The sequence below is a fragment of the Nomia melanderi genome, chromosome 6, assembly GCF_051020985.1.
Source record: "Nomia melanderi isolate GNS246 chromosome 6, iyNomMela1, whole genome shotgun sequence".
Classification (NCBI taxonomy): Eukaryota; Metazoa; Arthropoda; class Insecta; order Hymenoptera; family Halictidae; genus Nomia; species Nomia melanderi.
This window is the reverse complement of record NC_135004.1, coordinates 14,691,160-14,718,437: the sequence shown is the minus strand read 5'-3', so window position 1 is coordinate 14,718,437 and position 27,278 is coordinate 14,691,160. Positions and strand designations below refer to the sequence as shown.

General features: G+C 48.0%; 1 protein-coding gene across 1 annotated transcript in view; it reads right to left on the bottom strand.

Moving 5' to 3' along the window:
- The window catches only part of LOC116430094 (LIM domain only protein 3), an 83,124-nt gene extending 58,148 nt beyond the window's left edge, over window positions 1-24,976 (bottom strand). Inside the window, exon 1 of the mRNA XM_076368745.1 lies at window positions 24,535-24,976. The gene's annotated coding sequence lies outside the window, so the exon portion shown is untranslated. The remainder of the gene's footprint in view (window positions 1-24,534) is intronic.
- Window positions 24,977-27,278: the final 2,302 nt, after the last annotated feature.

Here is a 27,278-nt window from a genome sequence, read left to right as displayed (position 1 = left end):
TCTAATGAGATACCAACTCTTTCAAACTCACTTAACCCCTTGCCGTACAATGACGAGTGAGACTCGTGATGAAGATTTCGTGATTAGTTTAATAGGCATGAATATTGTTCAATGCGCATGGATCAAAGCGAGCTATTCTGTTATTATCAATATATTATCTTGAAAAAAAATTTGTACATAAATTTCTTTGTGTTTTTTCTGAGCTGCTGATAGAATCATTTTGCACGAGCTTAGTAGGAAAAGTAAATAACATGGCAAGGGGTTAACGAGAAATTGTACATGGATTCAAGGAAAAGACTGTTTTACTTTAACATTTTACGTATCGATGCATTGCACGGTGTTTAATATTAAATATCAAACTTTATCATTCTGCTGTGACAAATCAATTGGCCATTGAGGCTTCTACGGAGTGCGAAAGGTTAAATGTCAGGTTAATCCGGACATCGTCCCGTTATAAAATCTTCCCATTATCATAGAGACACACGTATAATTGGGAAACGTGGAAATAATCACAGTGACAGATGCAGTTCGAAACGAACAGAATTCTATTCAGAAATTCAACATATGAGTCGCTCGGAAGCCAATGGTTAAGTGGATGAAAGAAGCATTGAGAAAATTAATGTACTGGCTTCTGGAATGATTATACAACATATTCGGAAACTATAAAAACAGCTTTCTTATAAATTCTTGAACAACTAAAAGGAATATTATTTATCCGATTAAAATTGAACTCAGAGTATATCAAACAATGAACTTAACTTCTAGCTTCTGAGTGAGTCACATCATTACTAATATCCGCTGAAAGCTTCAGAAATAACGCAGTGTCTTCACTGCAAAGAAATATCGCTCTATCGTTCGATATTCCGTCAATGCTCTAATAACTCGCACACCCCCTGCATCGAGTAATCAAAGAAGTTAACCCTTTGCACTCCGGTTTTTCACCGGAAATATTCAATATTTTCTAATGTGATACAAACGACATTTTCTTAGATTGAATGAAGAAATCTCACGAGCATCGAGGAACAGAAACATTTTCCTTCAACATTTCGTACATTGATGCATCATACAAAGTTTAATATTAAACATCAAAGTTTACAGTTTGTGTCAAATCATTTGGTGACTTAGAGGGGCCTCTATAGTGCAAAGGGTTAACGTCCGAAACGCATCGATCTCTCCGTACGAAACGAAGCGTCCATAAACGGTCTTACGCCGTACCTTCGAACCCGAAAATCGGCAGTTTCCACAAAACGTACGTTTCCTTGCACAAACGTTGCCGCGGTTAAATGAATACCGTTGGGCGTAATCTCATTTCCCCGGACGGTTCTTTGCGAGGGAGCATCGGTGACTGTGGAGAGCCGGATGAAACCGAAAACTTGGCCGATTCGATTAACTCGTCCGTTCGACCGATCGATTTTTTACTTTGTTACCGGTGCTCTCTTCTTATCGGCGTCCGTGTGGCGCGTGTGCGCGCGCCCGCGCGCGCATGTGTGTGCGTGTGCCGACGTATTCCACGCGACCGAGCGGAATGCGTCGGAGAGAGCAACATTTTACATCCCCTTAGAGCGGCGCAAATTGAAAATCTCACGGGTCGGCCGGGGCGATTTTCAAGAGGGGATGTGTTTGTTTTGCCAGTGCCACAGCCCCGGGGCGTCCTGCGCGAGGTGGTTCTCTGCCGGTGGCGTGCCGTTCGTATCAGCTGTTTAATTAATTTTACGTCTCGTGCAAATGAAACGGAGAAATATAATACGCGGACGGCGACTCGCCGATGTAAACGCCACCTGAAATCCATCCGAGCGTTAAAACTGCCCCCGCTTCCGGTCTTCTCTCCGCTGACCCCGTTCCTCCGATTTCTTCCCCCGTTTGTTCACGCTTCTGGTGTCGATCGGCGCACTTCGGGCGTCATTCTTCGAATGAGACTCGTTGCCGACCGCGTTAGAAGTCTATTTGTCCGAACGATATTCCGCTGGATGATTTAATTGAAGGGTGGATCGGATGCACGGTGTCCGGTAATGGATGACTGGAATCACTGAGACTGAAACGCACTCGGGAATCGAACGGTCTCGCGATGTTATAGGAAAATAGGGTGAATATTTAGCTGAAGGGACGCCACGTTGATGGCTCTGACCTTCATTTTCCCTTGTAGCTCGTCGCCGATGAGTGTCGACATTCTGGCGAAGACTGAGTCGTTAACCCCTTGGCCTATGATTTCTTTCTCAACTCTGATCGATACGGCTACTTTGTCATTAATAATTTATTTAAAGAATAGAAAAATTCGAAGCATATGTTGTGCCTATATTTCCTTTCATAATAGTTGTTTACAGAGGAATAATATTTACTTTGAATTCGAATGAACAGTAATATATATATTTATTGAATCATGTTGAAAATCTTCACCACGAGTCTCACTCGTTGTAGGGCAAGGGGTTAACAAATGATTTAATTAGTTAAACGACAAGTCAGCACGTAGTTTCCTTTTTTTGGATAATTTAGCTGCATCTGTTAAAGGTTTTCGATATTTCAAAGAATCTTCGTCTGCAAAGGGTCAATCGACTATTGTCTCTACAGTTCTAGAGATATTTATGAATGTCTGCGAACATGTTTTCAAGAATGTCCCATTTTTTAGGGATACGAGGTTGGCAGGCATTTACAGGTGGCAGTGTTGTTATAGAAGTGCAGTAATCGTCAAGAATTTCATAAATTCGATGGAACGTGTAGAAACGAGGCTACACCGTGCCAGCTGGCTTTATTTTCCACGCGGACAGGAAGCAAAAGTGTATTATTATAGGGAACAGTTCGCTGAGATCGTTTTTATTTGCTTCGACGGGTGATGTCTGTTAATGAAGCCTGTGATGTTTGGGCCAGAATGCCAGACATTCAATGCCACTTTCTGGAGTTCCGGTTTCATCGATGGCAACTCCCGATTCGGACCCGATATTTTATTTTGGATTTTTCGTTGGCAGGATCAGGTATCAATAGTCTGGCGAGTCGATACCGCTCGAAATACGTTTCCTCGCTGTTAAAGCCGCGCCGCGATTTAATTCCATGAGTGGACATAATTCTATTATCGGGGTGCCGCGCGATTACTGCATCTTCAACGAGCACGAACGAAAATAAAGATTTCACAGCTCGCAGCTCTGCTCGCGGCGAAACATAAATATTGCCTGGCGTTGTTAACCTTTCTGTTGACCACGAAAATGTTTGAGCAAACTTCGGTATTACAATATTCCTTCGTAAGTCTATGTCCAAAGCACGAATTAACGTAGATGTGTTGAAATAATGAAGAATTTTTGAAATTCCTCTGTAGCATCATTCAAGAATTCATCCATCGAGACTTTAATTGACTCATAATTCAGTTTGCGTATCGCTAAATCAATTTCTTGAATAATCTCTCAGAGAAATATCTGTTATCTTTATAATAATTGCAAAATGGAGAAATCAGGGATAGGCCATTCTGATTCGTCGGGTAAAAATGGGTACCTAGTTGACATAAGGATTTTCACAAAGCAAATTAAATTGGCGTGAAACTTTCAAGCTGTTTTAACTGTTCAATCCGTTAATAAGAAAACAACTATAATACTCGATTTGGCTCGCGATCAATTCTGAAACCGCACGAATAATTCCGGGTTCCCCTCTCGGATCCGGAAAAACAAGTTGTTTTTCAAACGCAGCGACGGAAACCGTCCGATAATTTCGTTCCCGTGCGCGTCCGCGATCCTCTGAAAGATTTCCTGATCAAAATCCTGGCCGCCGCGTCGGTCGCGGCCTGTTTGCCTAAACGCGGTGGAACGATTTAAATCTTTTACGACAGCGTGCGCGATCTTGGCAAACGTGGCTTACGAGTCGCGCGTAGCTTAGCGATTAAAAATGCAATCGGTAACGACCTCGGCCGCGTCTGGACCGGGTAAACGGAGATAAAAGGAAATTAGTGGCCGGCGGGGACGTGATTTGTGGATCGAATACGAACCTTTACGGCGTTCGTCAAATTCGTTCCCTTTGGGGAGCTCGCGGAGGGTGACTGTTTGTGCAACGCGCAGTCGGACGTTTGCTATTATTTCGTTAACAAATTTCGAATTAATGTAACACTGTGATACCGTAGAATTTTTTCTAAATTCGAAGTGTCTCGGGGCAAATATTCAGCATGGTTGTAAATTAAAGAGTCAGTGCAGCTATGTGTTTGGAAAACTTTGAGTATGAAGAAAGAATGTTTGAGTCTATATGAATCGTTACGGGTTTGCGTGAGATTTAAGTGATCGATGGGAAATGTGCGTGAGAGAGAAAGAAACGATGAGGTACGTAAAAGTGGTTGTCAAAATTGTACATTTTTTGGGTTGCATTCTATAAGAGTTAACACTAAAGCTATCAGAAGGATCAAAATGACCCATTCCTGATTTCTCCTGTCTACAATCATGAAGAAAATAATAGACGTTTCTCGACGGAATTATTAACCAGTTAACTGTTTGACGAGTATACACGTCATCGTAAAGCTTGACACGATACTAATACTCTCAGCGATGAATTCTTTATTTTCTCACATAAACGTGTAATTCTTCTTTGTTTCGCTTTGATCTTCCATTAAACTGTACTCTACGCGCATTCGTCCTGCGTTCGATGAGTACACGCTCCATTTTTTTATTTTATCGCGCGCAGAACGGGAGGTTTTTCCAACTAAATTCCAGTTAACTAACTAAAAATATTGATTTATCCATACTCAAACTAAATCGCAAACCAATTATAGTTAATTAACTATAGTTCAATACTCGAACTAAATTGCAAACCAATTATAGTTCAGCGTTAATAAGCGACTGAATGGAGTGCAATCAACGAATCTTATTACTATAATTATTTCCTTTATTTCCTCGATAAACCCACATTCCGTTGAACTAAGAATCTTCGAGTTCGATTATTCCCGAAAATAATCGTCGCGATACCGTTTCGTACCTCGGCGGCCGCAGATTCATTGCTCGTTTATAAGCGAACGGTCAAACTGGCGCACGATCGGCGCGCGAGCGCTGCCACGGAAATGTTAACGCAATCCCGGGACCGCAGCTTTTGTGAAGTATGAATTTGAACTGGTCGCAGGGTGCGCGACGCGCGATACGGTTACCTATCGGTCGTTCCGTAGAACGCCGCGGGCCACGCTCGATACCGGCGGCTTTATTAGTTCGCGGTAATAAATCAGAAGGCAGATCAATTTTGCCCTGTTCCCTGATTTCCGTCCCGCCGGAAAATCAGATATAAATTTCCGACTACGATCAGGAGCGGGTATATCGCGCGGCCGAACCGCACTGCCTCGCGCGAGACGCGGCCGATATTGCAATGATCTCGTTCGCTGCTCTTAATTTCGCCGCGGCAACGGCACGCGCGCGATCCGTTCATCTCGGCGTCCGCTCCGTCGATCGATCCGCAATCGAACTGATTCCATTTAAACCGTGTCCCCGGATATAAATACGCATCACCGTCGGCGGAAGAACGTTGTAAACAAGACTGAAAATAATCGACACGGCGCTGTCACTGTCGCGTGTACATTGTCACCGATAAGTTCATAGGTCGAAGCAGCTAAATCTATTTCTCGAACGCTTTCCAATTTTAAAACACTTGATCGGTTTGTGTGATTTTATCAAGTTTTTTCTTGTTAATATTCTGAATAACTGATTCCGTATGTATACGTAGTTGACATTGTTTCGTGTTAATCTTAATAACGTTCTTTGTTCCGACGAATTGATACAGGAAATAAGAATCGAAGAAAGAACAATGGATAATAAACTGATTTGGAGCTCGATAAGCATCCAGGAATACAGATGATTTTGTTACTTATATATACTTAACAGAGTGGCCTAATGAGCTGCGCTATATATGGGGCATGGTAATTACGTACCCTAATTAGGTACATACCAGGGATAGCCAACGCGTCAAGATTCTATCCACCCCTAAACAGGGCGATCTTTATAGAGTTTAATCTAGCGGATAACCTAACAAGCTATGGCCACTAATTGGCTGCTAATTTGATCAATTTTTCGTTTCGCGAGCAAATGATCCGCGAAGTTTCGCGGAAACTGTAGGTCTTGGAAACATTCACGGTATCGATCTACATCTATGCTCGCCGTTAATGCGCTCCACCGGCTGAAGTCGCGGAACTGCGACGTCTATACACGGTGATCAATTTCGACGGTGGAACGGGTAACGGGATAAGGAGTCGAGCGGAACGTTCGAGCGTTTTTTGACAGGGTAGCTGGACAAGTTCTGTAGAGAAATTAGCGTTACCGCGTGCACTGTTGACTAACGATGGAGGGGCCTGAGTTCAGGAGGGTGACCGGCCGGATGGCTTCCACACATATGCACGCGGACATCTGTGTGCTCCCATACGTAGAGACCATATGCATGTACGTATATGAATCTATATATGTATATACATATATCGACAGGCGCACATCGATTATATGCTCGATTAATTCGCGACCGTGCCGACCCTTGATACGCTCGTTCGCTTACTCGCCCATTCGTTTGTGCGGCTACGACGCACGCGATCGATTTCACACAGGAGCATGTTGCACCCACGCACCTTCCACCTTTTCGTTCTGAGTCCCCGACAAACGCGCCGACTAAAATAAATCTGACGCGCCTCTGTCATTATGAGCTACTTTTATCGATGCTACTTTCCTTCGCAGAGCTGTTCATTGTCGATAGAGAAGTATTCGGTTATGAAATAAATTTCTCGTGTATTTCAATATAAAGAGACGACGTTATACTGTACTTTCCAGGATATTATCTTTGATAATATACCTCGTATCATAGTTTGAACTGTTTAGCGACCGATGCTCATACGAGATTGAGTAATACAATACGAACGAAACGTTCGCTCGATCCACAGAGTACGATCGTCTAAGACACACAAAGCCGAGGCTAGAAAGAACTGATCGAAACGGAACCGACAGGCGGCAATGCAGCGGCTCGCGACGGGGTAAATTGATAGGATGCAAAACAGCTACACCGGCAAAACAATTCGAGCGATTCTAGGTGGAATCTTCTCCCTTTTATCAGCATCGCATCGATGCAGCCATCGGGCGAGCCGATCGAAGGGGCAATTTCGAATTCTAGTGGACCTCTACTGAAATGAGTGGCGCACGCGAAAGGTGGTGGGGAGGGTGGAGTTGATAGGGGCGGCGTGCGCGGGAGGGGGCGGCGAACGGTGGAAGCGAAGGGGCGCTTTTGTACGGTGCGCGCGGCTGGGCTCGATCGATGAGAAATCTCGATCGCGGCCGGGGTATAGTTGTTTCGCTCGTGCGCCGAGAAATTTCGTCATCATACGATACTCCCGATGAATGCTAGCAATTCTGAAAGGACGAGTATCGGCCGTTACGAAGGGATGGATTCGGATTTGGATTTGGATTTGAAGGGTGGCGCAACGTGACAGGGGCAGGGGAGAGGACCGGAGGTTGGCCGAGCAATTAGCGAGCCGTCAGTGGCACAGTGGCTGACAGGGGCTATACAACCTACTGCTTCTACCTCAGCCGGCCCTAGCCTCAGCATCGTTTCCACCTACAATCTCACCGCCGTATGCCTTACTCAGCTGGCGAAGCACCGGCTCGTGTTACCCCTAATTAGAATATCTAACGGTCGATCGTGCCATTACTAGTCGTTACTATCGACATTTCAAACACGCTTTGCCGCCTGCCGGTATGCAGCCGCAGACGTCAAGGCCTAACCGAGCGTTCCGTACATCTCCATTCGCAGGACGAATTCTTTCTTCGCTCGCAGCCGATCGACGCTGATGTTCTTTTCACGGTCGAAACACCGAGGAATAGACGCTACCTAGATTTGTACGGTATAGAGCGTATAGATCTTTTGCGAGATTGTTCGAAGCGGTAAATGAAGTGCTCGGTGTATTCGTTAATCGGTAGGAAAGAAAGATAAAGTTCGCCATCCATCTTATTATCATCTTCGGTCCGTTCGTTTCCTGAAAAAACGAAACTCCGAAGAAGTCGTTTCATTAGGAAGGAGAAAAAAGGGGGACGACCCTCCGTCGTCCCCGGGTAGCAGCGATCTTTCCCTATTTTTAATTCCCCGCAAATCCTCGGCGATGAAAGGGGGCCCGGCAAGAGGGGAACCAACCGGCGAGAGAAGGTATCGCGCGCGGTCGCCGGCGCCGCGCAGGCGGGGGTAGGCGAACGCAATTATAATTTTAATTTCGATGGTATTTAATAAAGGGGCGCATTGCGCAGCCTGCACCGGCGGCCGTCCGACCCTCGAGCCTGCCATACAGACCTGTATGCGCTAATTAGCAGTTACGGGCCGCAGACCGCACGAATGCATTCTGCTGCTTGTTCGCTGCAATGCTGCCGCGTTGCACTTTCGTCCCGAAACTCGTTCGACCCGTTACGGGGGCCCGGTTCAGCCCGCCCCCCGGAGTCCATCGAAATTCGCCGATAATCGGACGGGATCGGGCCGATATCGCGTTTCAACGATTACGGAGCCGCGCCGCGTGACGCGATAAAAGGGGACGTCAAAAATGAATGGGTCCGCGGCCGGTAACGACGTTACCGGTGAAATGTGTCAGGGGAATCGAATTCGAATCACGGCCGAGGAACGATTTCGAACCGGCGCGCCGCCGTAATCGCCGAGGAATCGGTCGGTCGCCGGTCACCGAAAGTAATCAGATTATCGTGTTACGCGTCCGTATCGAACGCCGGCCGAATCGCCCGCACGGTCTGTCTCCCTTTTATTCGCGACCCGTCGTTAACCTTTCTTTTTTCCGTTCTTCTAACCTTCGCCGATCCCCCGTCGCCTGTCCCCTGTCGTGCTCGCGAGGCCGCGACTCGTCGCAGCGGGACGTCGCGTTTCGGTTAATTTGCGTTCGAGTCAGGCGGACACTCGCGGCGATTCAATTATACCGACAACGAAGTTTGTTCGCATCAAATGCCGAAAGGCTGAAAATCAATCCAGGGTGCGATCGGTTTAATGGGGGCACGCACCACGTGCCGCGGCCATTACGTTCCCCGCGCCCCGCCGCTCCCCGCCGCCGCCCATCGACAGCCACTCTGCCCATCTCGACCTCCAGCGAGGCCACCCCCTCACCCTCGCACTCGCGCTCACCCCAAACCCCAGGCCACGCGTACCGGTACCGCAGCAGCCGTTACCTCTCGGTACTTATGTGTACAGACCCCCGCAAAAAGGACGGTTCACGATCACCGCGGCAAAACAGCTCTTCGATCCGACGAACTTTTCAGGGAACGGTATACATCCGAGAATTATGACGCGAAACAGTCCCGCGCGAAGCGGCTCGAAATTTTTCGTGGGTTTCACGTGCTCGCGCGAGTACCTTATTGCCACTCTTTCCGTCGTCTTTGGTTTTTCTTAATATTTAACATTCTTAACACTTTATTCTATCGTTCCTAGGAGGCTAGGTGTTTGTTCGTGTAGATGGAGATTAGTGTGTTGAGAACAGAGAATTATAATATGAATTCGAATAATTGCATCAAGCAAAACCGATTTAAATTATTGAGATATAATGTTTAAGATATTCAATTCCTGTCAAATTGACAGGTTCCGTAAATTCAGTGTTAATTATTTGGTTGAAGTTCGTTGTTTTACGAAATTCTTTGGATAGCCAGTGTCTCTTATGATCCATGTACTTTTTTAGGAATGTCTAAATTCCTAATAGTCTGACTGTAGTGTCCAAACTACTTTATGATATTGTCTCTCGCATGATCATATTCTGTTTCAAATATAAAATCGTACTTCTATATCGGCGCACGCGTTCCAAGCCCATAAACAGATCCCGATACACGTATTTACCGCATTGTTTTACATTTGATCGCGTACTTCGTTGTTCCCGGGTGTCCTTTGGTTACATGATTCATGAGTTCCGGCCGTGTATCGCATTATCCGCCTTTACACGTTGATACTTTTATCGCTCAGTTTACGTAATTCCCCGCATTTATTGCTTCATCCCGTGCTGATACCGCGATCATCCAGTTGAACGTATCCGCGAACATACATTAACCGTTCCGATTACATCGCACGCCATCTTATCCGGCAGTTATCACCTTCAACGCCCATCAATCCCTAATAAACCTATTTCAAAGCAGCGCGGTATCATCTCGCCCGTAACCCTAATCCAAATCCAAACGTCGCTTCAAGATCCGTTCAAACGACTCCACCAGACAACTCGCATGTCAAGCGCAACCGGCTAAACACTCCGAGACTGCGCGAACGATTCTAATTACTGGACTTGCGTCAGGTGATCTGCTATTGTTGCCGGCGGCTCAAATATCACGGTAAGCTCCACCGGGGTTGGCGTGTAAAACGGCTCGCAATTCGCGGGATCGCGGGTATTCGCGATCGAAGCGATACGCGGAGGTCCAAGATCCATCGGTCGACCCGCAATCGAAACCCCTTACCTCTGTTCCGACCGTTTAATAACCCCCAGCTGACTGATCAGCCGGACGCACGTGGTAGTGCGGATATGGTTTAGAGGGTGGGAGCAGGCGGGCGCGGACGCGAGCGAAAGAGAAAGAGGATCGTGCCGATCCGCGCCGCGCCGCGACGAAACGGTAGGATGCCGGGTTAGCGAGGGAAGGTGGCCGCGGTGGTGTGAGGGCTTGAAGGCCGGAGAGGGGCGATCGCGGGGGTAGGGGGCAGTTGCATATGAGCGATTGCCACACACGGCGTGTAACGCCGGCCGTGGCGGCGGCATTTACGTTAATTAAATTTCCCCAGGCCGTAGGACCGATCCTGTAGCCCTCCTCACTTTCACCCCTCCATACCGACGGCCCCAGCATCAATCATTGCACGCTCAGCCTCACTAGCCGGACTCCGCTATGCCGGAGGATCGAGTCGCCGGAGACTGTTTAAAATTGCTAACCCCATCCCCGGGCCTCTTTGCTCGCCTCCCTTCGCCCTTCGCCCGTGCCTTTTTCCCCTGTCCACCGGCCCCGTACGCCCGCAGCGACGGAGCGACCGGCTGATCCGCCAACGGCGCCTTCCGCAACCTTTCCGCGCCGTGCTCGTGATGCGGCACCCTTCGAAAGCTATGATTTCCCGTTAACCGCCCCGGCCGGGTATCAATTAGAGGTCACGCGGCTAGTTTCCCGCTCACGTACTCTTAAACGCGCTGTCTGGTTCTGATTTCGATGAAAGAGGGAACTGGACAAGTCAATTGTCGCTCTAAATAGAGACCGCTCCTGCGGAGCTCCTCTTTCCCCGTCGACGATTGCGAGCGGACGGCACTTTTAACTCTCGATCGATTCAGATCTTACCGTTTCTGCGCTTCCGAGCGTTTAGAAGGGACCTCCGTGTCGAGTAACGAACTGGGTTCGATTAGTGAAAGGACGATTGGAATTTTTGGGGTAGCTCTCCTGGCATTCTGCGACACGGTTGCGTTCTAATACTTAGGGGAACCCTTGTATAACGCTGCACACGGTTTCATACTCTACCGTGTTATAGGAGAGTTACCTGTATTTTAAAAGTATTTCAAAAGTTCTCATTGCTTCTTAACGTGTATTCGTCAGCCAGTTAAACCATCTTCGTATAATCGACGACGGTAGAATGAAGGAAGAAGACAAGATCGGAGTATAGAAGATAAGTAACCAATTGGCCGTGGAAGCAGCTCGATCCTCTGATTACATTTAACACTGGCTCGCGAAGCCTGGCATCGCCGCGTTTCGCGAAATCCGATAAATTCCGACTTGGTCAGGGGGTGGAGGACGGCGTCTTGAAAACTCCGGCCACTGCGTCGCTCGTTCTCCCTTCGGCCGACCGTCCCAATCTCGTAATCGACTTTGCGAGGCAATTCTATAATCCCTAAAACCTAATTAGGGGCGAGTGAACCACGGCCGAGACGGAACTCGGGTTAACTTCGCTACAAACAAGAACAATATCTTCCTTCGTCGGCCGAGGAACTTCGTTAGGGGCGGCGGAGGGTGGTGCCAGATCAGGCAACGGCGGAACGATCGCCGAGGATAGTCGTGAGCGGAGGAAAATAAGGTCGCCCCGGAGGATAGCCAGCGGCTGGCCAATGTAATCGCTTGTAAAAATGTAATAAAGGATCAAAGTCTGCCGGTCCTTCCGTCTTCCTTCGCGTAGACGTTTTCTCGAATCCTCTCTCTGTATCCGGCGTCGGATAAATTGTTTTCGCAAACTCGCTGGCCGATTTTAATCAGAGAATCAGCGTTCTTGTAACGGGGTATCAGGCATTTCTTACCTGTACGAGACAGTTATCTCGCGAATCGTCGACTATTTCGATTGAAATCTACGATTGACGTGACAACTGTTACTAAATTGGAAATAATAGTCATAACACTATTATGTAATATTATTTCCACCGGTATCTTTAATACTAGACCTACTAAATCAGTCGAATTGACCCATTCAAACTCTCCTTTTTAAATTATTAACCCTTCGCACTCCGAAGTTTTTCACCAGAAATATTTCAACATTTTCTGATGAGATGAAGACGATATTTTGTAAAACCAACTCGACGAGAAATTCACGTGAATCGACGGACAAAGCAATTTTACGTCAATATTTCTCAGATTGATGCATTATATGAAGTATGATATTAAATATCAAACTTTATAGCTTCACTGTAGGAAATCAAGTGGTGAGAGTGCAAAGGGTTAAACAGATGACAGATGCTTTTCTACAAAATTACCGAAATTGATTTAGTAACACGCAAATTCAATAAGTCTATTGAAATCTCAATAGTCGCCTCCTTAGAGTCCCCAAAGAAAAATTTGAAAATGTCCATTTCCCGGTAGCTCTAGTGTTAAAGTTTCACGAACCGCCTCCGTCGACCATTATTGCCCAAAGTTTATTCCCTGCGATCGTCCTGCGCATCAACTTGTCAATTCCGACTGTACTTTTTTCTCCCGTGTCTCCATTCTTCTCCGCGTTCCCGGTTTAATTTACTACAACCTCCGAGGCCGGCTCCGCGAGGAACGAAAGGAATTCGGACGCGTTATATTCGTCCGCGGGAAAGGTCCTAACATTCCGTCCGATGCCCGTAACTTTGAAAGCACGGGGACGTCAGCCTCGGCTGTGTCGCGGAATATTCGACGTAGACCCGTAGACAGACGGGGGAGGAAGAAACGCCGCTTGATGCAGCTCGATGGGACGCCTGAGCGCACCCTCCAGCGCCGGGCGGTCGTCTCCGAAGGGGCACTCCTCGGACCCGGAGTATTTCATATCTGACTATCAAAGGTGGAGCTTTGTGCAGTTTATATTAAATCACGGCACGGTTACAGGATGTCAATAGACGTGCCTTTTCGCTTCCGTTGTGTCCCACACTTCACCGTAGTCTCGCTCCCGGGCATGGGACGCCGCGTTGGGACCCGCGGGACCAGAAGAAAAATTTTATCAAATGGATTCCACGGTTCGGACACGGACGCTTTATAAAATTCTAGTGCAAATAATGCCGCCGACCGCTCGCCGGTTTGTAATTTTTCCGTTTTCATGGGAGAATTATAAAAATATTCGGAATCCCGCGTCATCGGGAAATGCTGTTAGCATTTCGAGTTTGTATTGGTCGCTGTTTGACGCGAATTTAACGCTCGAATTGTCGTGTTCCTGTAGGCGGAATGAGGATATTTGGGCAGCGGAGCTTCCTTTTCAGAGCTGTTCAGTCAAAGTAATATTTATTTCCCTTCGTTATAACTGGAACACGCGGGAACTGCGACGAAAAGCGTATTGACGCGCATGGTAGCTTTATATTGGCGAAAGAGTTACTTAGAAAACTGCATACCGAGAAATTAGTACCGAAAATATCAGCGTTTTAATCTCTTCTGATCTTCGGATCTTTCGAACGAAGTCCCAGATAGTTTATCCACCCCAGGGATTCACCACTGAAATGGTGGAACGCGCGTGGCGACACGAGCGAGCGAATGCTTAAAAACTTCGGGGAGGTCAGGCCGGACGAAGTCGCTCGGAATGAACGAATGACATCGAATCAGTCCCGTTTGTTGATTCGACGGCGTAGGTGGATCGAGAGCGCGGACGGAACAGCGGGCTGGAAACAAGAGGGGTCCGTTGCAGATTCCGATCGATATGATGCACACAGCTGGATACCGACTGCGTTACCACGTCGAGTGTTATTAAGACTTCCAATTAGTTCGGTGTACCAATACGGCGGCCGCGGCGCGTTTCATTCAGGAAAATCAGCGGGAAATCGGGCCGGATGTTTGTAATATTCCCCGGAACTCGCAGGACTGGCATCCCGGGAACCGTAGAACAACCGGCTCACCCTTTCTTTTTTTCCTTTATTTCTGTATTTTTCATCGAATCGAACTCGAACCCGGCTTTTTTTTTCATTTCAATTCTCCCAGCGTGTGTTTACCTTTATGGTGAAACCGATCGAGAAAATTGGAAATACTTGCGCGCGTGGGAAAACATTCGCCTCCCCGCCCGCGTAACGCATTTTCGAGCGGCGTCGAGATTGTTTCGGCAACTGGCGGCCCGAGCCGCGGCGAATCCGGAAAGACGGATTCCGTCTGACGACGAACGCATCGGCCGCACGCGAACGACGATGCATCCTCCCGCGGGAATCTATCCGAGGCTTATCTCATTTATTACCGGCGCCGCTTTGATCTCGTTCGACGGTTATTTTACAACCCCCGATAGGGGCGGTAACGTCTTTGTTTTCACCGCGGCATCATCCGGCCGGCGACCCCTAGCCGCTCGGTAAACCGTTTCTTCCGAAGCTGAGGGAAACGGTGCGAGATAAGGAACATCGTTGCCTTTCGATCTTCCGTATCGTCACCTTTCTCGCTTTTCTGCGCGGGGACGGGCGATCGCTGGTCAAACTTCGCTGTGGTGTTCCACTGTTTAGAGGGATCAGGATATAAGAATCTTTGATAACACGTGGGAATCATTTTAGGGGTGACTTTAGATAAGATGCTTTGACACTGTTGAAATGAAACTGTAGTTTTGTATAAAACTATCAGACGGGTCAGAATGAAACCTCTGATTTCTTCTTTCTGCAATTATTAAAAAGACAACAGATGTTTCTCTGAAATTATTAAAGATATTAACACTAGGTTTACGGAACGCGTCAAATTGACGCACATTGGATTTTAGAAATATTATTTTGTAAATGTTTACGCCGATTTTGATTGATGCGATCGCACTGACATGTACCCCAATTACCTACTATCGAATCTCCAGTTTCCACGATCTAAATAAACGAGCATCAATTCTTTTAGGAATAATAGAATGAAATGTACAATAAATGCCAGTAAACCTAGCGTTAAAGTCTCGATACACTCTTGAAGTTTCTAGAAGGAATTTCTAAAAGTCAATGAACTGTTTGGTAGTTTCAGTGTTAATCGAGTGTAGTTTATTCTAAGATAGATTCGTCAATGATACGCCGATCTTCGAAAATCATTCGCGTTCGTCTGCGATCCTCCAAGTGGCAGATTAATATTTCGAGTCTTACCGAAACGAGACACCCTGTACGTACGCATGTACAAATGTCATATGTAGGTATTGTAATCGTATAGGCGTACCAACAAAACGTCCGTATGGTTTTACGCTTGTATTCCGTGCCCGTTGATTTTTCGTTTACAAAATACGACCGGGTACACCGCGGCCACGTCAATCGGTGTCCTGGAGGTAGCGCGTGAAAGGAATATCGATATCGAGTTATTCGACCGAATAAAACCCGTGTCGTGTTTTTCGCTGGGAAGTCACAAAAGTTTTTGACTTCATCCGCTCCAATATGGCTGCGACGAGAAGGGCGAGCGCGCGGCCGCGCGCCGGCGTGCACCCGCGAAAAGGAGAAAAATCAAAGACAATTGGAACGCACGGGACCGTAAAGAACCGCTCGAGACCGTTCGCGGCATAAATTCCGGGGATTCGCTTTATTTGTCATTTGAAAAACCACGCTCCGGAGGAAATTGAAATAAACCCGGGCGGAAAGTGGAGCGGGAAAGGCGAGAAACAAATGACAAAGCGGAGATAGCTGCTGCCAGAGAGACACAGAGCGAGAGAGAGAGAGAGAGGGAGAGAGTGGGCAAAACTTAAGGTCGTTTTGTTCGAGGAAGGAGATTGGCTTGGAAGAGAGAATACCTAGTTGTTAGCAAGCACGAAGCAGTCCGGGGAAGCTAGATAAGGCGTGGGCATAAACGTCCGCAGATAAGGGTAGTTTGCACCCCCGTTGTGGACAGTTAGCCTTAAATGAGCCGAGTGGGTGGGGCAGGACGAGCGAGAGGAGGACGAGGGGCAGGGGGTCGAGACGTGTAAAGGCCTTTGTTGCGTCGGCTCCCATCTTCCCGCTTTTGAAATCAGTTTCGGTGATGTCGGTTCGACGCGATAGGAGATCGAATGTCCCAATAGCCGCGACAAAAAAGTATTTTTCTCGTGAATAGTTTCCCCGTTGTTCGGCGAAGGAAAACCTGTACACCTCCATGCTCGAGTAAAACGTCGATTTGTCGTTCGTTCGCGATCCTCGAAGGTGAACGGTGCGCGTAACACGCTCGTTGGTATGTAGGGAAAGGGGTGGAAATGTAAATCGGCCGGATGGCTGGCCAATTAAAACAGAGTCTTCGTTCGAAGCGTACCACGGATGGGAAAAAAGGAGAGGGAAGAGAGAAAGTTCCCGCGGCGAAGCCGACGGTCGGTGATTTTTCACCGAACGTCGTCCGTACAAAAATCCTGTCTCGCCGTTCTAAATTCCGCTTATCTAATGGGGTTTCGACAGTAATGTGCCGGCGTATTATGTAGAACCATCCTGCCAGGACCATCCCTTTTACGTGGAAGGCCACGAGCAGCGGTGCCGTTTAGCGTCAGATAGCGGAAACGTATGAGGGACGGGGTGAAGCCACCCTTATCTTAAGGGCAGCTACTCAATAGCTAGTCGCACCGAAATTTCTACCGTTTTCTCTCTTTCGCGTCACGTTGGCCTCTGCGGTTTCTATCTTCGCTGTAACCTCTTACGTTCCTTTTTCCCTCTCACGGACAGATATCTGCTCCACCTTGCTAACACGGAAGTAATTAAAAACTTTATTACGTTCGTTTCATAGAGACTTTAGACCTTTACCTTGTAACTCAGGGAACAGCCAGCGCTGGTACCTTTTCACTGGAATTCTTACGATTTTCTATTTTGATTTGTTTACGTATTAATATAACATCGATATTGCTATTGTACCCGCGCGATTCTATTTTAACCACTTTCATTAAACGTCGTTCATTTCCGTCTCGTCTTTAACTTATATAAGAAAGATCCCAGCATCAGATTCTAAATTCTCGACTGTACAAATTTACATAAACTCCGATAATCTGCTTGCTAGTGTCTCAATCACCGAGGGAACGTTTAAAGTAACATCTATCGTTGAAGCTTGTGATAGAAGAACGTGGCCATTTTCGTTAAAAACCCTCGGTGAAAATTTCCAACGAAGCTGTGCGGCAGCGTAAGTAGACAAGGCAACTATGCGTCACGACCGAAGTACCAAGGAATATTTCTCATTCGTACCTGCGAGGCACACGCGCATAATTTAGTGTACAAGACAGAGGAGGCACGAGCTAGGCCCCAGCCGCGGCGCTTAGGGTTACTTACACTTCGGGAGGACTATGTGTGTAGTGCGCAAGAGTGCCTCGGGGGTAGGTGCTTGCGGTAAATCTAATAACGTTGTAATGCTGTTACCCCTGCCCTCCCCGGCAAAGTTGGCCCGTAAGTTTCTGCCGGGCCTGTTGGTTCCAACTGCCGTGCCGAGAATTCCTAACGCGTGTGCCGTTTTCGCTGTACACCCGCTGCCTACGCATACTTCCGCCGGAAAAGAAAGATCCGCGGCGAGACGGGCGCGCCTGAGTAAAATGTCAATGCGTCAACCATCTACGGAAGCTGATCTCATCGCATATTCCGTGTTTAGCAGTGTCTGGACATACCTGGCGGTACATCGCGAAAATAACCGACAAGAAGAGCTTTTTTAGAAACTTCATCGTTCCTCGAATCAAGAACCACTTTTACTAGCTTTCCCCTTTAAATGTTTCAAGATTACTTGACGTGAGTGCTAAGTGTAAACATTTTAATCTCAATGAATCGCATAAAGACAGTTTGAACGAACATATTTTATTTTAACATTAAAACTACCGAGAAGTTGAACTGACTTTTCAAAATTTCGCTATAGAAACTCCAAGAGTATCTGTTCAGACTTCAATTGATTTACAATTCAATTTGCGTAGTGCTAAATGAATTTCTTTAGTAATTTCTCAGAGAAACATTTATGACCTTTTTAATAATTGCAAAAAGAAGACATCAGGCATGTGTCATTTGACCCGTCTGGTAGTTTTAGTGTTAACAGAACAGATACTTCGATAGAGAGACACTTGACAAAGGCTAACAGATTAAGAAATAGGAAAGTCTACCATTAGACTCAGGGAAGCGGTAGATTAACTTTACTAAAAATCCATAATGAATCTTGATTCACATCATTCTCACTTCTATCTCTCATCTATCCTCCACCCAACAATAGAATCCGAAGAACAACCCTAACACAGCGTCTCCAACAGCCTGAAGCCTCCGCCCGCGAGATGTTCCGCGACGCAAGAATTATTGTACACGTCGATTAACGGGCAACGTTAACGGTCGGGCAACAGGTAGCTGATGCCAATTTGCCCGACTCTTCCAGTGTACGTGGCCGAAATCGAAAGAGGCGGGAGTGACGCGTTCTTCCGCAAATTTCGTGCGGAACCTCACCCCCTCCGTCGTGAGCCGCGGCTCGTCGCTCCCCGCGCCGCCCCTCGTCCGGCTCGTCGGAGCCGCGTAGATATATGTCACGAGCCTAGGTAAAGCCCCGCAGTCACCCGAGGGTGTTCAGCAAACTATGCTCGCGAAAAGTTCAACACAACTTCATAACATCGGTGTTCCGTGAGAGAATTAGGGGGTGAGAAGGGACTCGAGGTGGATGGCGCGGAGAAGTGCGGCCGCCGAGGCCGGGACGGGCGCGGGGGGTAAATTTGTTCTAGCGTGAGCTTACATGGGTTACGTTAAGTACATAGGTGTTTGGGGCTAGTTAGCTGTATCTACTCTCTCCCCCGGTGGATGCGACTTGAAACGGCCGGCACCGCGAGCAACAATCCTCCCGTGGATTCGGCAAGTTGCGAGCCGCGTCCCGCCTAAGAACAATCGGATGCATTAACGCCGGCAACTTCGAAGTATCCGTCTGATCCGTTCGCGCCGGGCAGACCCGTATCAGCCGCTTTGCGCGGGGCAGATTGTTTGCGGGATACTCTGGGAGCAACCGGATCAGACACGTGAAAATTGCGAGCTGCGTTGGGAACCGCGTTGAATATTGTGAGATCTTGTGTGATTGGAAGTTTAAACGAAGACTCATAGAATATAGAAGATACTTAGGTTAACCCTTTGAACTCTGTAGGCTCCAATCTTGCACCAGTTTTAATAAGTATTTTAATGAATCTTAAAGAAACTACCCTAAAATTATTTCATTTTGCACACATCCAAATTTTGTACTAACGAGGAAAATAAAAGGTGGAATAATTTTCGCTAAGAATGTTATAAGAATTAGGAATAATATGAAAAGTTGCAGTTTCTGATAGATCACAAAACAACCTGTAGTGCTAAGGGTTAAATATTAATAGATCGGAAGTATTTCAAATTTAGTTACTAGGATACTCTAACATAGATAACAAGGAGAAAGAATATTCACAGTGATCGAGTACAATACTGTTTATTGTAAATATTACAAGAATAACAGTCTCGAGTATAACAAAATGATTTTTGCATTGGACTCGGCAATTAAGAGTGTCATGGCGCTTATACAGGGGTGCCGCTCGTTAATATACAATATAAAGCAGATCATTGAAGAAGAGCCGCAGTATTATTCGGCGGAAGTTAAATTAGGTATGAAACTCTGCATGGAATCGCGTTTAATTGGAGCATTTCGCCGGTTATTAGTATTCGTATAATATTTCGCCGTTTTGCCGACTGAATTTGAAAAAGCGGATCCGAGGTGAATTTTTATACGTTATTCTCCCGACGGCAATTAAAGGCATTAATACAATGTGGACGGTGTACAGGTATATTGAACCGTTGGCCGTGTGTCAATCGTTTTCCGCAGTGAATATTGCCCGCGTTATACAGAATGATGTCATTGACGTAGAAACAAAGATCGGGACAACAAACGCATTCGCTAAAAATACACGGCCGATCCCGTACGACTACCAGGAGCGTCATAATTGGCCGCGGTTTATCGCGGAAAATTCCTCAGTCGCGTAAAATCGCAATACAAAACAACCGGTGACCCGTGTCCTATTCCTCTTCCGCGTCCCTCTCTTTCCGATCCGTGGCCGCCGCGCCACCGACCTGCCGCTCTTTTTCACGGTACCGACTCGCGGAGATAAAAATCAGTAATTAGCCGGGACCATTATGGCGGCCGTTTGAAAAATTAGCGGGTCGTGGGGTAACCGCCCCTCTGGGTATAATCCTACATCGGTAACGGCGCATACCAACGTGCATCCAGCCTGTCCGTGATTTATACGGGTTTGCTATTAATTACACTCACCCACCGGTTCGCTTTTCACTGGCCGGCCTTCGCCCGAATGCCTCCGCGCATCCCCCAATATTCTTCTACCGAGCGAGCCGGCAAAAATCAGCGAATTTAAAATATTTCTGTCCCCTCTGAACGCGTTCTTTGTGCTCTTATTCTACGGAGAATGCTGCGCGATCGTTGCGAATCGCGATTCTTCTCTCGGAGCAATTAGTAGATGAATATTAGAAGGAACATGAATGCTTGAAAGAACACTGGAGATAGGACAGTATATTTCATGCGGGAAGTATCACGCGTTATCTCGTGAAAATATGAAAGCCTGCTTATGATCAGTTTAAGAGATATTCGAAATAAATATCTTTATAAAAGGACAGCGAAATATATTACATTCGAAACATTATTTTCCTTTTGGATATAAACACGCTAATTAGGTTTCATACGTCGATACATAGTTTCAGGAATAATTGATGAAACAATTGTTCCACCCTTGAACTTGAAGGGTTGTTTTCGCTTGCAAATCTCTTTTTGTATATAAGAATCATATTGTTTTGGACTGTATCGTCTGTCTCCTAAGATCGAAGGTTAGATCGGTAGACGTTGGTAAACGAATTTTTTCCACCGCTCATTGTCTCACAGGCTCCATCTTTCATTGTTTACGGTGGTGAATTTTCACGGCTACGCGACCGCGTGTCGGCACACGGCAGCCCCCGTGTGCGTGTGCCGGAGTGTACATATCTCTCTGTATTTTTTTTGTTTGCGTACGGAAGAATTCGAATCCGAGCGCGCCGAGCCGAAAATTCCGGCCGGGTCTCGCATCGGTTGTTGTTTCAACTGACGCTCGCCGGCCCCGGCGGGCTGCGGCGCAATTAAATTAAATGCTTCGGATTAATTGTTCGAAAGCAGTTAAATTAGCTGCGTTTGTTTTGCCCGATTTTTGCGCAATCTCGCTGCGGAATGCGCGAGGTGTACACGCACGCACCCGCCGGGAGAGGAAATTTCGTTGGCCGGCCGCCTATTATCCATCGCGTGTGTCCCCGAATCTCTCGCCCCCGTGGATCGCGGAAAACCCGTCGAAATACGGGCGTGCTTTCGCAAAAAAAGAGGCATACTTAAAAAATTCATTAACGGGAGCAGCGTGTACGTGTCTCCATGCCAAATGTAGCCTACCGAGCCGGGCATTTTCGTTTTACGCTCCGGTGAACAGAGATCCTCGTGATTCGAGACCCGAACGGAGGAAAAGACAAAAATTCTTTCCCATAAAAAAAACAATTCTTCCTCGACACCTGCATGAACAATAAATCCATAAAAAATTCGAGACACTACTCACGAACCTCTAATAATCCCCACGAACGCAATCTACAATCTCCAGAACTTAAATGAATTCAACATTCTTCCCAACATTTACATAAAACAATTCCTTAAATTTCAAATAACATCAGGGAAACTTATTTTCTTGTTCGATCTCAACGGCTGGGTTCGAAGATTTCGATAAGAAGTCCCGAACGATTTCCTCCCTACGCCACTGGCCGCCTTCGCGGCCATGTTCCCGGAAAATGCTCCAGAGCACCGTTGGCTCGGGCGGCCGGAGCCGGCCGCAGTTGAAGGAGGAGCCGAGTGCAAGCAGGAGTGCATCGTCAGCGCCGACGCGGACTCTTGAGCCGCATTGCTCGGATGCTGGCGATACGTCGAGGACGCGTACGACCGTCCGGCGAGGTTGCAAGTAAACGTACGCTAGACATGGTTAGACTGGCATCCGGCCGCAAGCTCTCAACCTCATTGCGACCATCCACCACCCCGATTCCGGCTAGCTTTCGTGCTTCGGCCCCAGGCCGTCGTTCACCCGCCGGGCCGGCCCCCCGTGGATTCGCCTGTGTAACCGATACACCGGTCCGCCAGATATCGCATCGTCGTGACATTCAAGACATAACGGGCCGAGGAGAGATATGCATCATTAGGATTGCCGGACAGCCGACACGCGTGCCCACTCGGCGCGGCGTTCCTCTGCATCCTTCGATTCTCGATGGGCCGAGATCGTTGGAATGCTGAGGGGTGCCTGGCACTAAGATGGTCCGCATAGCTGATTCCAAACTACCCCGTGATTCCGGCGATTCGGAAAATATTTCGCGACTCGATCCGATTTTCCTGTTTCGATACTCGGTGGAAGGAAACTTTTTTTTTCTAGTTGAAAGTTTCTTTTTCGCTTCGAACGTTGGATTGCTTAGTTACGATGGGTACGATTGGAGTATTCATTAGAGGAATTAGTTTCGTGAGAAGCGATTGATCACTTGGAAACGGAATGGCTTTGGAAATGTAGATTCGTATTCTTCGAGGGAAGGCTTGTTTATACTGAACTTTTGCTAGCGATTGTTAAAAAATCGATGGAAGTCGAAGAATCTCGAATCCCTATGAACGGTGCGTAAGAACATCGAATCTTATAGAATTTACATACTCGAAGATATACACAAACCCCCATAGAATAACACTCACTACCCTGATTCACCAATCTTCTCCAGGAACAAATACTGATCTAACCAAGAAGCTACCGCAGAATCTAAAATCATATGACCTTCTCATTCTATTTAAACCCGCAAAATCCCAGAGGACACTCAACCGCAATCCCATGGGTTGCGACCACGGTTCCAGACACATTTTCTAGAAGTGTCCCCGAAAGAACGCGAGCCGTCGTGAATAAACGCGTTCGCTCGTCCGCGCATTCCTAACACTAAAATTGCATACCTCCGTGTATACGTGCATACGGGCTGGAAACAAACGAATGGGGTTGTTCGGCCACCATAGAGGGTCCACTGGGACGGCACACGGAAGGGGTGCGGGGCGGAGGGGTGGGGTGTATGGTGGGTTTTAGGTGAGTCGAAGCCGGGACGCGGGGAACGGCGCGGGACAGAACGAGATACGGGACAGGGAGAAAGAAGGAGGGAAAGATAGATGGAATTAGGGTGCACGGGGGTTCGGCGAAGGGGACGAAAGGGGTAGATACGGTGGTGGCGCCGATGGTGGTGCCAGTGGCGGTGCCAGTGACTCGGTCGAACGACCAGGGGTTTGGAAAGCGTAATCGTTCTAGCCCCGCACCTCAACGAACTGCCCCTACGCTACGTGCCCAAACCGACCCTCCCCCGCCGCCGCCCGTGCCCGTTTTCTCGCTCGCTATTTATTGCCCACACTCGGCCGGTTCACAACATAAATATGTTACACCTATGGCCACACCTATTGCCCACGGCCCGCGGATTCCTCTGCCGGCATGCAACCGTTCCGCGAAAAGAATTACGCGGATGAATGTTTCGCTCCGGCACACACGCTTTTTTTTCCCCTCTTTCTCCCCGGCGTTTCGTGCCACCCCTTTCGCTAATTTCCTTTTTCTCCTTCCTCGACGAGTCTGGGCTTTTGAGCGTTTGTTTTGAATTCGTATCTATACAGACTTCTTCTTTTAATCGCGTCGGTGGTTACTCAGGTTTCTTTGGGGTTGTAATTGTTGTTTCATTGAATTTTCGTGTAACGCGTCAGTGTCCTATGGTTTTTGTAAATATTGAGAATGTCTCTGGTTAGAACGATCGGTCTTCGACGCGAGAGGTTAACGACAATCGAAGCTCGGCTAGGCGTTAAGTAATTGAGACAATCGCGCGTGGCGCGGGGAATCGATTCGCAATTACGCGTTCATTGTAACAGCCCCGTCCGTGTCGTCACCGCGTTCGTAACGGAACCTGCCGACGACCTCTTACCTAAGAGACACGGCCTGCCACAATACGGCTGCAGGAATCGAGGGTAACGTAAGAGCGGGCCCGTGAAGGGCTCGACGCAGGGGTAGCGCGAAGGGTCGAGTTTCCGAAGATAAAAGAAGGGCCAACTGTTGAATATCGTCCAAGCCCGTCGCGAACCTGCCCGCTCGTCACTGTCTACGTTCCGTCAGCCCATCCGGAAGCAACGTCAGAACGTCGACCTCCCACGCAACCGCCTAACGACGTCAATCGTGAAATCCCGCGCGAGGAGAGCCGAGAAACCAGCGAAACTTCGAAAAATTACTTACGTTCCTCGTGACTTCCCGTTGCAGGAGAGCTTTCCGCCGATAGCTCGTCAATGGTCACTCATCTGAGTCCCTGCTCGTTCACTGGATCACAGATCACGACCTCGGTTACTCTTCGTTCAACTTCGTTCAACAGGAGTCCTCGTACCGCGAGCAACGAAAATAAAATTTCCCCGATCGCATATCCGTCAATGAAACAAGGAGCGAATCGTCCTGGAGGGGCGCGAACAGGGTCGGAGGGGGGGGGGGGGCAGGATTACGAGCGCGAGGACAATGGACAAAATCGAGCGTCGTCTTTCGAGGGTGAGCCGGAAAGCTCGCCGCTCGCGGGGTCGAGACAGCACGCACACGCGGGCGAGGCGAGGCGACGCGACGCGACGCGCAAAAGCTCCGGCAGCTCTCCACGGACGCACGTGCAACTCGGCCGCGTGGCACGTGGTGTTTGTCGGAGTGGCTCGGCTCGAAAGCCGCACCGCAGAGCTTGCAAGCTCGCGAGCTTTCATTGGCCGATGGGTGGAAACTGCGCATGATTGCGGGTGTGGCCAGAAGTTAAGGGGCGGAATAAGCTCGGGGTGACGATAGGGCGTCCCGAAAGGGGCACGTCTTCGTGGGTGTCCACCGGTTCCGCCGCCTATCCCACCCCCTCAACGTGCTTTTTCCTTAAGCTCCTAACGAGCGTGAGAACCGCTCTCCTGTCCGAGCCCCCGGGAACTTGCCAACTGACTTCTTCGGCCTGGATGCCGAGAGGGGAGCATCGGCGGCCGGACCGAGAGGCAATTAAGGGAAACTAATGACACCGAAGATTCCGTGGAATCCCGGCCCCCGCGGTTCCGCGCTCGCCATGGTGAATGTCGTTCGTCGAATTCTTCCTCGGCGACGCGAACTTTCAGCGATTTCCTCGGGAGAAAGAACATCGGTACGTACTCTCGAATCTCCTTTTCAAATTTCACATACAGAAAACCGTAATGTAATTTTTCCAAAATCTCCTCTACAATTAAATACACCATGAATTCAATTTGTCGTTTTTATACGAAAGAATGGCGACCGGACGCTGTATAATAGAAGAATGGCACTTTACCTAGAAATATATAAAATTCTTATAGTTCCTGTAGGAGAGATCGTTCCCGAGGTGCAGGTGCTCACCGTTAACGTACACCGCGACATAATTTTCTTTCGTAGCAACAGGTGGAACGTATTTGGCATTACCGACGAAAGAAACCGGGAACGTTCGGGGGCTCAGCGTGGCGCGAAGAGTTTTTCGCCGGGGCGACGGTCCGCGGATCGTTAACAGATCGGTCGGGGGGCCGGTAAATGTTTGACGAGGTCGTGTGTCCGCGGTAAAGCGAAAGTCTAATCACGGCCGACCGATAAATAAATCGGTCTGGCTAAACAGCGAATCAGTTAGGAGTATGGTGTGATTCCGGGGAAGAGTACGCGGCGGCCTGATGCTGCGCCGGGATACGATGGTTTCGCGGGCGGGGGGGAGGCCGGAGGAGAGGAGAGGATTTCCATCACGTATTTACACGGTGTGCCTGCTGATTGGCGTGCACCGGCTACCACCGTTTTAATGATTTACCCTTGGAGAATGGCACTCGGACTAGGACGGCGTAACGTGATTTATTATCGATTGCCGTTCGCGCTGAACAAATGTCGCTTAGTTGTTCGTCTGCGCCGTTGCTGGCCGGATGTCCGGCTGGGTCGTCTTCGAGTGAACCAACGAACGGCAACGGTGTCTCGGTACGATTCGCTTGTTACATCTGTGCCGGTTACATGCAAGCTGGAGGCCACACGTTTCACACGCGAAGTTCTTTTGTCTCGCAAGAAGGATAAGGAAACTTCGCGCCTTTATTGTTCCAAAATAATCGCAGCTACTTCACCGCATTTTTGTTGTTGGCTCATCGAACACCGCGAACGGAACAGTATACGACAAAGCGAGACGTCGGCCATTCATTAACTGAATCGGTTAACTGCACGAAGCAAACGACAGAGAAATGCGATAGTGTACAATGAGTTTGAACATTTCTGTTTAAACGAAGGATAAAATGAACGTTACTGAATTTACAGATAAATCCAGCAAATAAGATGTATAAAATGGTACTTTTGAAGTAACCATTATCATAACTTTCGCGTGGCCAGGAGAATTCCTGTTACTTCATAGCACTAAACCCAATGATAAAGAAACTATTCGAAAATGTTAAAATCCAATCAAGAGCATTGATAAAATGCCGAGATTCAAACAAGTTATCCTTTACCATTATTATCCAGCAAGCGTCTCGTAGAACGACAGACAATAAACAGACGCCGACGTCTTACTTCTATCTGAAATCGTCATTGTTTCACGTGTCTATCCGACAAAATCCGAGCATCAGGAGTGGACACTGCCCCCCATCCCTTCGTCCTTTTATCTCGCAGACAGCCGACACAGACGCAACAGAGCTGCCATACGCGCGTGTATAATTGGCTCGACAATTCGAGGAGACGGTATTTAACGTTCCCGGATCGGCGGGGACGGATGTAATCCGGCCGGCTATTATTAGCCCGGGGTGGACTGTCTCCGGATATCGTCTTCGACGTCCAGACGTCTGAAACGTCTGAATACGTAACGCGACGTCGTCTCGATCGTCGATTTGCCGCGCGACGAGCGGGCTTATTGATTGGAATTATGACACGGCCGCGCGCGCTAGCGGGGCGCAAGTCGTCGCCGGATACCGGTCCGGCTCCGAAATCGGTGTTTCATAAATTCGCAA